This window comes from Fukomys damarensis, unplaced genomic scaffold, assembly GCF_012274545.1.
Source record: "Fukomys damarensis isolate Sample0158 unplaced genomic scaffold, DMR_v1.0_HiC HiC_scaffold_9, whole genome shotgun sequence".
Taxonomy (NCBI): Eukaryota; Metazoa; Chordata; class Mammalia; order Rodentia; family Bathyergidae; genus Fukomys; species Fukomys damarensis.
Window position 1 is genome coordinate 29,732,835 of NW_022900921.1, and position 14,398 is coordinate 29,747,232.

Below are 14,398 nucleotides of genomic sequence, written 5' to 3' on the forward strand. Positions count from 1 at the left end.
AGAAACCATCAGCAGAACTAAGAGACAACCTACAATGTGGAAAAAAATTTTATCAGCTGCTCCTCAAAGGACTATTATCTAGAATATATAAAGAACTCAAAACAATCAGCCTCCCCAAAATAAAGACCCAATTCAAAAATGGGCATCTGAAATGAACATTTCTCAAAGAAGTAAAAGCAGCAGTAAATATATGAAAAAATGTTCCACATCACTGATCATTTGAGAGATGCATATGAAAACAACACTGAGATTCCATCTCACCCCACAAAGAATGGCTGCTATTAAGAAATCAACCAATAACAAATGTTGGTGGGTTTGTGGGGAGAAAGGGACCCTTCTCCATTATTTGTGGGAGGTTCCATTTGACCCAGCCATCCCTCTGCTGGGTATATTTCCAAAAGAATTAAAGGAATCATACCACAGTGATATATGCGCACCCATGTTTATAGTGGCACAGTTTGTAATAGCTAAATCTTGGAATCAGCCCATTTGCCCATCAGTTGGAAATTGGATAAAGAAGATGTGGTTTTTTCTATAAAATGGAATACTACTCAGCCATAAAGAATGAGAAATTAGATTCATTCATAGGAAAATAGATACATATTGAGGATATACTCCTAAGTGAAATAAATAAGGCACACATGTGTGAATACTGAATAGTTTCCCTGGTGTGAATAATCTGCAACAATGCATAAGATTCTAATAAGATTACTGACATTTAGAAATGGGAAGAAAGGAGCTAAAGGTGTAGGGAAGGTGGGATGGGTAGGGGAAGAGTAAAAAGGGAAAAGAAAAAAATGTGAGAGAATGAAAAGATGAAAATAAAGTGTTTGTAGATGGGGAGGGGAGGAGTGGGTGAAGGGAGGGCAGAGGTAAGGGGAAAAAAATGAGAATCAAGACTTGTCATTTAGAGGTACAAGATCCCAACAATAAATGTAACTGTACTGTATCGCTAAAATGTACCAATAAACTCAATTAAAGCTGAAAAAAAAAGGTAATAACACCAACAGTTCTCAAATTCTAACAAACTTGATAGGTAAGGACTAATTCCAAAGTCATTCCTGAAAGGTAGAACCACCCTGATTTCAAAAAAAGAAAAGGATCCAAGTGAAAAATAAAAGTACAGGTCAATATCCAATGAACACAGATGCAAAAGTTACTGATACTGGCAACAAGATACTGGCAGATATACCTTATCTTTGACAAAGGGGCCAAACACCTTCCCCAGAAGAAAGATACCCTCTTTAATTAATGGTCCTGAGAAACTGGCTTTCCACATGCCATAAATTGAACCTGGACCACATCTCTCACCATGCGCTATACTAAAATAAAAATGGATCAAACAGCTAAATGCAAAGATATAAACAATTTGATGGAAGATAGAATAGGTAAAACTCAAAGACATAGTTGCAGGCAAAGATTTCATGAACAAAATCTCAAGCACAGAGGAAACCTCAAGCACTAGGATGACATCAAATTAAAAATCTTTTGCACAGCAAAAGAATCCATCAACAGAATGTAAAGACAACGCACAGAATGGGAAAATTTTTTTACCAGCCATTCCTCAGATGAAGGACTAATATCTATAACATATAAAAAACTCAAAAAAGCAGACACTCTAAATTTAAAGACACAATCCAAAAATGGGCATCTGAAGTGAATAGATATTTCTCAGATGAAAAAGTATCATACAAAAAGCAAATAAATATATGCAAAATTGCTCAACATCACTGGTCATTTGATAAATACAAATTAAAACAACACTAAGATTCCATCTTATGCCAGAAAGAATGAGTCTCATCAAGAAATCAACCAATAACAAATGCTGGTGAGGCTATGGGGGAAAAAGGAACCCTTCTCCATTGCTGATGAGAGTATAAATTGGTACAACCACTATGGAAATCATTATGGAGATTCCTCAAAAAACTAAAACTAGAGGTTCCATCTGACCCAGCTGTTCCTCTTCTAGGTATCTTCCTAAAAGAATTAAAGGCACCACACTACAGTGATACCTATGTTTATAGCAGCACAGTCTATAAATAGCCCATATGCCCAGCAAAAGATGAATGGATAAAGAAAATGTGGCATTTGTGTACAATGAAGTACTACTCTGCCATAAAGAAGGACGAACTCAAGTCATTTGTAGGGAAATGGATGCAGCTGGAGATCATAATCAAGTGAATTAAATCAGACACACAAGTTTAAATATTTTTATTTCTCTTGTGTGAGAAACTCAAAGGATAAATAAGGAGGATAGACACTGGGAAATAGGAAGAATATGTTCAAATTGGAAAGGTAACAGAGGACAGGAAGGGGAAAGGAAAGAAGGGAAAAGGAAAAAAGAAGAGAATAAAAGAAAAAAGGAAACAATGCTTTTGTACAGGGGGAAGGGAGGAGAATGGAAAAAAGATGAATTAAGACATATAATGTACAGGTACAAATTCCCTAAAATGAATGTGATCAATATGTATGACAAATATGTGCTAATAAAAACTATGTGCTAATAAAAAAGATTCTGGCAAATAAAATGCAACAAATCATTTAAAAGATCATATATCATGACCAAATATGCTTCATCTCAACTTCATCAAAGTTCAATATAAGCAAATTAACAAATGTAATGCATCATATAAACAGAAACAATGACAAAAACCCCATGATCATCTTAAAAGATACACACACACGCACGCACACACACAGACACAAATGACTTTGATAAAATCCAACACCCATTTGTAATAAATACTTTGAAGAATAGAGATATAGAAGAACCTTATCTTAATATAGGGAAATGCATTTATGACAAACTATTAGCCATCTTATTAAATGGAGAAAAAAATTGAAAATTTTCCCACTAAAATTCATATGGAACCAGAAAAGACCCAGAATAGCAAAAGCAACCCTGGGGAACAAGAGCAAAGCTTGAGGCACCACAATTTTGAACTTCAAGTCATATTACAAAGCTACAGTGATAATAATAGTATGTTACTGGCACAAAACAGCCATGTGGATCAGTGGAACAGAACAGAGGATGCAGAAACAATCCCAGATATGTTCAGCAACCCGATCTTTGACAAAGAGGCCAAAAACATATGCTGGAGGAAATATCACCTTATCAAAAAATAAATAGTGCTGGGGAAACTGGCTATCAATCCAGAAGTTTGAATCTAGATCTTTATCTCTTCATCATGTACTCAACTAAAATCAAAATGGATCAAAGATCTAAATGTTAAATTTGAAACATTTAACCTGTTAGACAATAAAATAGGTAAAACTTCTGAAGTCAGAGGGATGGAAAGTACTTGCTGAACAAACCCCCAGTTGCAAAAAATAAAATCAAGAATAAAAAAATGGGACATCAAATCATAAAGTTTCTTTAAAGCAATGGAAATAACCAACAGAGTGAATAGACAACATACAGAATGTGAAAATTTTTTGTTAGCTACACCTTGGATAGAAGACTAATACCTAGAATACATAAATAACTCAAAATATTAGAATTCCCAAAGTAAAAGTCCCAGTCAAAAATGGGAAACCCAAGTGAAGAGACACTTCTTAGAAGTACAAAAAACCAATATATACATGTAAAATGCCCAACATTCCTGACAGCAAGAGAAATGCAAATTAAAACAACACTGAGATTCCATCTCACTTCAGAAAGAATAACTACCAACAATAAATTAAATAATAAAAAATGCTTGAAAGGCTGTGGGGAATAAGGAACCTTTCTACATTGTTGGTGGAAATGTAAACTAGTACAACCAGTATAGAAATCAGTCTGGAGACTCCTCAGTAAACTAAAAATAGAAATTCCATTCAACCCAGCTGTTCCCCTTAGAGGTATCTTTCTAAAAGAGTGAGACATATTATGAGAGTGGTATGTACATATCCATGTTTGTATTAACACAATTCATAATGGCTAAATTTTGTAAGCAGCCTATATTCCACAACAGATGAACTGATAAAGAAACTGTGGTATTTATACACAATTTATTATAACTCTGCTATACACTTGATCTTGGCCAAAAGGGCGGAGAAGTGATGTAACTTTGCCATAAAGAAGGATAAACTGGAGTCATGAGTAGGAAAATAGATGCACTTTGAAGCTATAACAAGTGAAATAAATCAGACTCAGAGCTTAAATATACCATGGCTTCTCTTGTATGAGAAATCTAAAGCATAAATAAATTAAAGAGCGATACAAAATACAGATAATAGCAACAGAGAGATAGATCTTTTGCAAATGGGAAGGGTACAAAGAGATGAAAGGATGTAGGGAGAGGGGAAAAGAACAGCAAAAAGAATTAGTATTTGTCATACATATGTGCTAACTTCACAATGAATATAATCATTTTGTATCTAAGTATGTATTTTAAAAAGTATTTGGAAGTTCTTATGCATACACAGGTGATACAATAATCATAATTTTCAACATATGTCTATAGAATAATACCAAATGGCCAAGATTATGTTACTTGAAAATACATTTCGTATGAATTCTAAAATTTAGGGGAACAGGCTTTGTGAAATGGATCTTTTATCATTAGATAATGCTCAACTCCACCTGAAAACAACTAGACAAAATGCTAGAGATAGTATGGATGCTGTATACTCAATGTTGTAATTAAGCTTATAGCTAGGAAACTCAAAGAAATAAAGAAATATAACAAGTATTATAACTGTCAGTGAAGTATTTGCATTACCTAAGCACTACTTGTTAGACATAATCACACACATATACATATGTATATACATATATATATGTGTGTGCATGTGTGTGTGTGTGTGTGTGTGTGTGTGTGTGTGGAGAGAGGACAGATTTAATATTTGTGAATTTCCCTTCATTAAAAATGAAAGCTCTGTTCTAAAGAGAGATATGTTAATACAATAAGAGTTTGCGTATGCTCTCATTTGAAGCCCTATATAATTATGCTACTAAAATTAACAATACACTTCAAGACATGACTCAATAGCAATTTGTTCTTAATGAAACACACTTCATTCAATAGCGGATGGTGTTGTGATTTCCTTTCAAAGATTTCAAAAGCTCCCTAAAGATAAGTGTGAAAGACATTGATAAAAGAAAATGAATAATGAAATTCTCTCTGAAGAGAAAGCCTCATTTATTAAATAAGGGCAAAAATGCTCAATAAGAATTTGGGGGTCTAAAATATATTTTTTTACTATGATTCAATCTAAGCTGAATATATACAATGAGAATGATCACTGTGGGAAGAAAATATTTCCAACTCTCATACCGGAAGTCTGCTTCCTTTTTATGGTAGAAAATTGTTTTCTTGTACCCATCTTTGTGCTTTCTCAAAAGACTAGACTTTCTGAGAACTTGCCTTAGAGCCAAACACATCAAGTACCAGATATGCACATAATCCAAGCAAGTGGCTTCATTTAAATTTTTATCTGTATGTGTTCCACATACTTCATCCTATTTTTTTAGGATGCTCATGAAAGATATGAGAATGTAATTCTGAGTATACATGTTTGGTGGTAGAGCACTTGCTTAGCATGAGTAATGTCTTGGGTTCCATCCCCAGAACCACAAAGACCACACCACACACACACACACACACACACACACACACACACACATATGGATGCTGTATACTCAATGTTGTAATTAAGCTTATAGCTAGGAAACTCAAAGAAATAAAGAAATATAACAAGTATTATAACTGTCAGTGAAGTATTTGCATTACCTAAGCACTACTTGTTAGACATAATCACACACATATACATATGTATATACATATATATATGTGTGTGCATGTGTGTGTGTGTGTGTGTGTGTGTGTGTGTGTGGAGAGAGGACAGATTTAATATTTGTGAATTTCCCTTCATTAAAAATGAAAGCTCTGTTCTAAAGAGAGATATGTTAATACAATAAGAGTTTGCGTATGCTCTCATTTGAAGCCCTATATAATTATGCTACTAAAATTAACAATACACTTCAAGACATGACTCAATAGCAATTTGTTCTTAATGAAACACACTTCATTCAATAGCGGATGGTGTTGTGATTTCCTTTCAAAGATTTCAAAAGCTCCCTAAAGATAAGTGTGAAAGACATTGATAAAAGAAAATGAATAATGAAATTCTCTCTGAAGAGAAAGCCTCATTTATTAAATAAGGGCAAAAATGCTCAATAAGAATTTGGGGGTCTAAAATATATTTTTTTACTATGATTCAATCTAAGCTGAATATATACAATGAGAATGATCACTGTGGGAAGAAAATATTTCCAACTCTCATACCGGAAGTCTGCTTCCTTTTTATGGTAGAAAATTGTTTTCTTGTACCCATCTTTGTGCTTTCTCAAAAGACTAGACTTTCTGAGAACTTGCCTTAGAGCCAAACACATCAAGTACCAGATATGCACATAATCCAAGCAAGTGGCTTCATTTAAATTTTTATCTGTATGTGTTCCACATACTTCATCCTATTTTTTTAGGATGCTCATGAAAGATATGAGAATGTAATTCTGAGTATACATGTTTGGTGGTAGAGCACTTGCTTAGCATGAGTAATGTCTTGGGTTCCATCCCCAGAACCACAAAGACCACACCACACACACACACACACACACACACACACACACACACACACACTCGGCTCTTGTGTTAACTGTATGTGGGATCAGAGATGATGTGAACAGCAGTAACTACGCGTATTGCAAGCACGCAGATTACTGTGTCTCACAGTTGGTTCTTATGTTCTGTTCTCTGTCCTGGATTGGAGACCATAGTCTTTGCTTGGCAACTCTTGTTGATGTCTATGAGTCTGGTTTTCCAAAGTTGTCTTAATAACATGGTTACAAGGAGTTGCTTTATTTCTATTGGTAACTGGGTGTGTTTGCTGGCAGACTATTACTATGCCATACTATTTTAAATACCACTTGTACTCAATATTATATTTTTCTATTTCCTCTGATAGTTATTCTATATTATGATTTAAATGTGACTGGCAATTCAGTATAGTCCTTCCATTAAAGAATAATGATCTTTTTAAAAAAATCTTGGAAGCTCTCCAGCTGCCTGCCCAGGACCACCCGGCGGGTGCGCGACCTCCTGGACTGCGTGCCTCCAGATCCAGTAAGGAAGGTAGCCGCACGGGTGCCCTTGAAACAACCCCACGACCTGCTCCCCCACCCCCTTTCTCAAACCTCCTGATTGGGCCAGTCCTTGGACCAACTCTGCAGAGGCATAGGTTCTCATGAAGGGTAGTTTTCTGAGCTCCCGACTTTGAACATCTTTAAAGAAAGGGCGGGGGAAACCTATAATAGAACTGAGTGGAGTTCAACCCTGCGGGTTGGGAAACTCAAGTTAGGCCTTGTGGACTGAGGTCAGTCTCAGTCGTGGGGACCTGCCATTGGCTAGCCGAGATCAGGGGATTCGGTTCTGCATAAGGCTGTACATGTGGTATAATATGACAACAGAGACATAATCTGAAAGAGGCCCTTCAAATTCTTTTTTTTTTCTTTTCCTCATTCCACCCTAAAATTTCTTTCTTTTTTCTGTCCTCTCTCTCCAACTCAGTCTCTTGCTCCACCATATTATCCTTCATCTCCTTTTTATTCCTGCTCCTGCCCTAATTCAGAGTTCTTCTTTTATTATTTTTCCTTTTGGGGGGGGTGTTTTGTTTTGTTTTGTTTTTTCTTTATGTTCTTTTCTCCAATCATTTTACCTCACTCATGGCTCCGTAGCTTCAAGGGAAGGCAAGCGCCTGTTACTGTTAAGGGGATATATTCTTGTCCTTATTCCTGCACTCTGTCTATCCCCCCTGAAGTTAATAGCTTCGTAAAGATAGTAAGGTAATTCTACATCTTCTGGTTTCACTTCAAACCTGCTCTAGTTCTTTCACTTATCTACTCCTCTCATCCTAACTCAGTCTAATCCCCCCATCCTAAATGGTAAAGATGCTATATTGAAAAGCGTATTCACTGCAAACACATTTTTTGGCTGCTTCTTGATATTAATTTAATTCACATGGTTTAAAGGTGATAGATTAATGACTACCACAAGTGGTCAGTTTGCAAGCTGTGCTTGATCCTATTGGGCTGCTAAATGTATCAATTGGGATGAAGGATTGGGATTGATTTAATGAGCTGTTTTCTCTGATATTACGAAAATGAGGATGTGTATGAGTCATTAGAAACTGAAAAGCTAAAATGCAACTATATCAGGAAGATTTAAGTAATACCCAGAAATTAAAGAAGGACAACCCAACAACAAAAATAAAAATGAGAAAACACTTAAGCAACACACAAAGACAGATTTCCAGTTCACCAATGGCAAACAGTAGGACAAATGAGGATGAAAAGTCTGATAGTGAACCAGCAGGACACACTGGACCCATAGCACAGGCAGTAACAAAACAGATCAATCAGGCTCTAGAAAAATTCAAATCAGAAATAATTTCCCAGCTAACCATGGAGATGATGAGCAAAATGGAAGTCATGATTCGAGACTCTAGAACAGAAACTGACAAAAAAATAGATGAGCTCAAGACCATGATAGAAGCCATGAAAACTCAGCAAAAGAAAGAAATGGAAAGAATGAATGCCCAACAGAGGAAAGAAATGGAATTCATAAAACAGATTCAAACAGATATCCAGGAGATTAAAGCTCTATTGAAAGTGTATACAACAGAATAAAAGATTGTGAAGATAGAATTTCAGATATAGAAGATAGGATCGCAGTCAGTGACTGTGAAAAAAGAGTAAGGGATCTCTCAAAAACAGTAAGGGATCATGAGAAATCAATCCAACAACTTCTAGACGATGCAAAGAAAAATAACATAAGACTGATAGGAATTCATGAAAAAGCAGGAGAAAACACAAATGACCTAAAAAAGCTCTTCACAGAATTAATGACAGAAAACTTCCCAAACAGAAGGGAAGAATTAGACATACAGATAAGTGAGGCATATAGAACTCCAACTAGCCACGATAAAAAAAAAATCTACACCTAGACAAATAATAATCAAGATCCCAGAAATCCAACAGAAAAACAAAATACTACAAGCAGTAAGAGAAAAGAAACAAATCACACACAAAGGAAAGCCCATTAGAATCACAGCAGACTTTTCAACACAAACCCTTAGGTCAAGGAGAGCCTGGAGTGAGGTATTCCAAGTCCTAAAAGAAAAGAACCTTCAACCTAGACTGATGTATCCTGCAAAACTCTCTTTCAAAATAGATGGGGAAATAAGATACTTCCACGACAAAGAACACCTGAGAAATTTCATGAACACCAAACCAACACTGCAAGAAATTCTAAACAATATCCTAGAAAAGGACAATGAAGGTCACAATACCATGAGGCCCAACAGACCAAATCAAATAGGCAAGGCAAGAAACTAAAAGGAGACGGGAGAAAAAGTAAAAAGAGTCAACAAAAAGACAACAACATGAGAATAATAAGTCAGAATATTACAACCATCAATGTTAAAGGACTCAATTCACCAATCAAGAGAAATAGACTGGCAGAATGGATTAAGAAGCAAAATCCAACAATATGTTGTATATAAGACACACACCTAGTGCAAAAGGAAGCCCATAGACTGAAAGTGAAAGGATGGAAAACAATTCTGCATGTGTCAGGAGCCCAGAAAAAAGCAGGGGTAGCAATCTTATTCTCAGATAAAGTAAATTTCAAATGAAAACTCATTAAGAGAGAAAAAGAAGGACACTACATCCTTGTAAAGGGAACAATTCAAGAGGAAGAGTTGACAATCATAAACATATATGCACCAAATATAAATGCCCCCAACTATATAAAACAAATATTAAGTAACGTGAAAAACCAAATAAGCACTAATACAATTTTAGTGGGGGATTTAAATACAAATTGACAGATCATCTAGGCAGAAAATCAACAATGAAATAATAGAACTGAACCAAGCTTTGGAACACATGGACTTAATAGATGTTTACAGAGTATTCCACCCCACGAAAATCAAAATATACATTCTTTTCAGCTGCACATGGATCATTTTCCAAGATAGACCACATATTGGCTCACAGAACAGCTCTGAATAAATGCAAAAGAATTGAAGTCATCCCCTGTATATTATCAGATCATAGTGCAATCAAACTGGAGATCAATAACACAAGAAACTGTAGGATCTTCACAAGCACATGAAAACTGAACAACACTCTCCTAAACAATCAATGGATTACAGAGGAAATTAAAGAAGAAATCAGACAGTTTTTACAAATAAATGAAAATGCCAATACAACATACAGGAATCTATGGGACACAATGAAAGCAGTTCTACGGGGAAAATTCATAACATTGAATGCCCACACTAGGAAAACAGAGTGGGCTCAAATAAACAACTTAATGATGAAATTTAGACTCCTAGAAAAACAAGAGCAAGAAAAACCCAAAGCTCCAACAAGAGAGGAAATTATAAAGATCCGAGCAGAAATCAATGCAATTGAAACTAAGAAAATGATACAAAAAATAAATGAAACAAAGAGCTGTTTTTTTGAAAGAATAAATAAAATCGACAAACCCTTAGCTAATCTTATCAAAAAAAAGGAAAGAAAAGGCTCAGATCCATGCAATCAGGAATGAAAAAGGCAAAGTCAAAACAGATCCAAAAGACATCAAGAAGATCATGAATACCTTCTTTCAGAATCGGTACTCCAATAAAATGGAAAACACAGAAGAAATGGACAGATTTTTAGATATTTATGAATTACCAAAGTTGAATAAAGAAGATAACATTTTAAACACCCCAATTACAGTCAGTGAAATTGAAAATGTAATTAAAAACTTACCAACAAAGAAAGGCCCAGGCCCTGATGGATTCACTGCTGAATTTTACAAGACATTTAGAGAAGAACTACTGCCATTACTCTTCACATTTTTCAATGAAACTGAAAGGGAAGCTATACTTCCAAATTCATTCCTGGAAATGGAAGCAAGTATCACTTTGATCCCCAAACCAGGAAAAGATGCAACTAAAAAGGAGAACTACAGACCAATCTCCTTAATGAATATAGATGCAAAAACCATTAATAAGATACTAGCAAACAGAATACAGTGGATTATTGAGAAGATCATCCATCCTGACCAAGTCGGATTTATTCCAGAGATGCAAGGGTGGTTCAACATACGTAAGTCAATAAATGTAATACATTATATTAACAAAGTCAAGGACAAAAACCATATGATCCTCTCAATAGATGCAGAAAAAGCATTTGATAAAATTCAACACCCATTCATGATAAAAACCCTGCAAAAAAATTGGAATAGATGGCGTATACCTTAACTTAATAAAGGCTATCTATGAAAAACCATCAGCCAACATCATATTAAATGGCCAAAAACTGAAAACCTTCATGTTAAAATCAGGAACAAGACAAGGATGCCCATTATCACCACTCCTCTTTAATATAGTTCTGGAAACATTAGCCACAGCAATCAGACAAGAGAAAGAAATTAAAGCAATGAAGAAAGAAAGGAAGAAGATAAACTGTCATTATTTGCTGATGATATGATACTAAACATTGAAGACCCAAAAAACTCCACCAAAAGACTTCTAGACTTAATTGACAGATTCAGTAGAGTAGCTAGACACAAGGTCAACACCCAAAAATCAATAGCCTTCTTATACACAAATAGACTCACTGAGAGAGAAATAAGGAAAAAAATTCCTTTTACAATAGCCTCCAAAAAAAATGAAGTATCTAGGAATCAATCTAACAAAAGAAGCAAAAGATCTCTACACTGAAAACTACAACACTCTGAAAAAAGAAATTGAAGAGGATATAAAAAATGGAAAGATATCCCCTGCTCCTGGGTAGGAAGAATCAACATAGTGAAAATGGCCATACTACCAAAACTGCTATACAGATTCAATGCAATGCCAATTGAAATTCCAACACTATATTTCACAGAACTAGAAAAAAGAATCCAAAAATTCATTTGGAACCATAAGATACCTAGAGTAGCAAAAGCCATCTTAGGCAACAGACACATGGCAGCGGGTATAACAATTCCCAATGTGAAACTATACTACAAAGCCACTGTGATAAAAACAGCATGGTACTGGCAAAGAAACAAGCCTGAGGATCAGTGGAACAAACTGGAAGACACAAAAACAAACCCAGATGTACTCAGCTACCTCATCTTTGACAAAGGAGCTGACCATCCTCAATGGAGGAAAGATAGCCTCTTTAATAAATGGTGTTGGAAAAACTGGATATCAACCTGCCACAGATTAAAACTGGACCCTTATCTTTCACCATGCACTAAATTAAATTCCAAGTGGATTAAAGATCTAAATATTAAAACAGAAACATTAAACTTGCTGGAAGGTAAGTTAGGCAGAACTCTAGAAGACATTGGCATAGGAAAAGATTTTATGAACAAATCCTCAGTAGCACGGAAACTAGCAGATAGAATCAACAACTGGGATCTCATCATATTAAAAAGCTTCTGTACTTCAAAAGAAACCATCAGAAGAACTAAGAGACAATCTACAATGTGGGAAAAAATTTTTACCAGCTGTTCCTCAGACAAAGGACTATTATGAAGAATATATAAAGACCTCAAAACAATCAGTTCCCCCCAATATAAATACCCGATTCAAAAATGGGCATCTGAAATGAACAGACATTTCTCAAAGAAGTAAAAGCAGCAAGTAAATATATGAAAAAATGTTCCACATCACTGGTTATTCGAGAAATGCAGATGAAAGCAACAATGAGATTCCACCTCACCCCACAAGGAATGGCTGCTATCAAGAAATCACATAATAACAAATGTTGGCAGGGTTGTGGGGAGAAAGGAACCCTTCTCCATTGTTGGTGGGAGTGCAGACTGGTACAACCACTATGGAAATCAATATGGAGATACCTCAAAGAGCTTGGACTGGAGGTTCCATTTGACCCAGCCATCCCTCTGCTGGGTATCTTTCCAAAAGAACTAAAAGAATCATATCACAGAGAAGTATGCGCACCATGTTTATAGCGGCACAGTTTGTCATAGCTAAAACTTTGGAAACAGCTCATTTGTCCATCAGTTGGGAACTGTATAAAGATGTGGTTTTTCTATAAAATGGAATACTACTCAGCCATAAAGAATGAGAAAATAGATGAATTCATAGGAAAATGGATACATATTGAAGATATACTCCTAAGTGAAATAAATAAGGCACACATGTGTAAATACCAAATAGTTTCTCTGGTGTGAATAATCTGCAATAAAACAGAAGATCCTAATAAGATTACTGACATTTAGAAATGGGAAGAAAGGAGCTAAGGGTGTAGGGAAGGTGGATTGGGTAGGGGAAGGGTAATAAAGGAAAAGAAAAAAATGTGAGATAAAGAAAAGATGGAAATAAAGTGCTTGTAGATGGGGAGGGGAAGAGGGGGTGAAGGGAGGGCAGGGACAAGGGGAAAAAATGAGAAGCAAGACTTGTGATGTAGAGGTACAAGATCCCAACAATGACTGTAACTGTACTGTATCCCTAAAATGTACCAATAAACTCAATTACAGCTGAAAAAAATAAATATAAAAAATTTTGGAATATTTTCTTTCTAAAATCAGTAAATCAAATTAAACTACTATGTACTCAATTTTCCGTTTTTACATATGTCTATTTTCAAAGATCATGAATTAATTTGAAAACTAGTCATAGAGAAAGAAATCAAATTTAGAAACTAGAAAAGTGTTCACTGTTCTTCATAAAAAATCTGTTAAAATTTTCCTTTTGTTCAAAAATCTAAGAAATTTTCATTTTAGCTAGCAATTACTTTTTTTAATGTCCTTTAAAACGTTGGTCACCAAGACAACTATAAAGCATGACCTACTAACTAACCTACTTCTATTAAGTGGTTTTGAATGACTGACCCCCTTTTTCCCAAGGATCCCAGATTTCCACTGACAATGAAAGTAATAATACAGGGTCTTGTCTTTCGTAAGTAAAATGACTACAGAAAATTGGATTAGCAAAGTATTCCTATTAGATTTTTAGTTACACATGGCAATGAAATCATTTGTTTCTTTTTAAACAAAATGTATTTGCACAAGTATTTTCCTTGACTTGTAGCTTTTAAAATCGACTCATCTACAAAGATGGAAAACACGATTCAATGTTGCATTTTATTTAAAAAATTTTTCTGTATAAAAGTTTGACTAGGAATGCAATAGTGAAAAAGGAACATATTAAAAATGACTTTTCTTTCTTCTTTTAAAATGTAGTAAGTTCGGATTCATGAGGCTTTGCAAGAAAAGGCTACTCGCCACAGAAGAAACTGATTAATGAAATCGTGAGCTCCTTGCAGTGCACTTGGCTTTATTCAGGACAATAGATTTGAGTCAGTGCTGTCAGTGATGACTAAGCCTGACCCATTTAGAAAGACTTATTT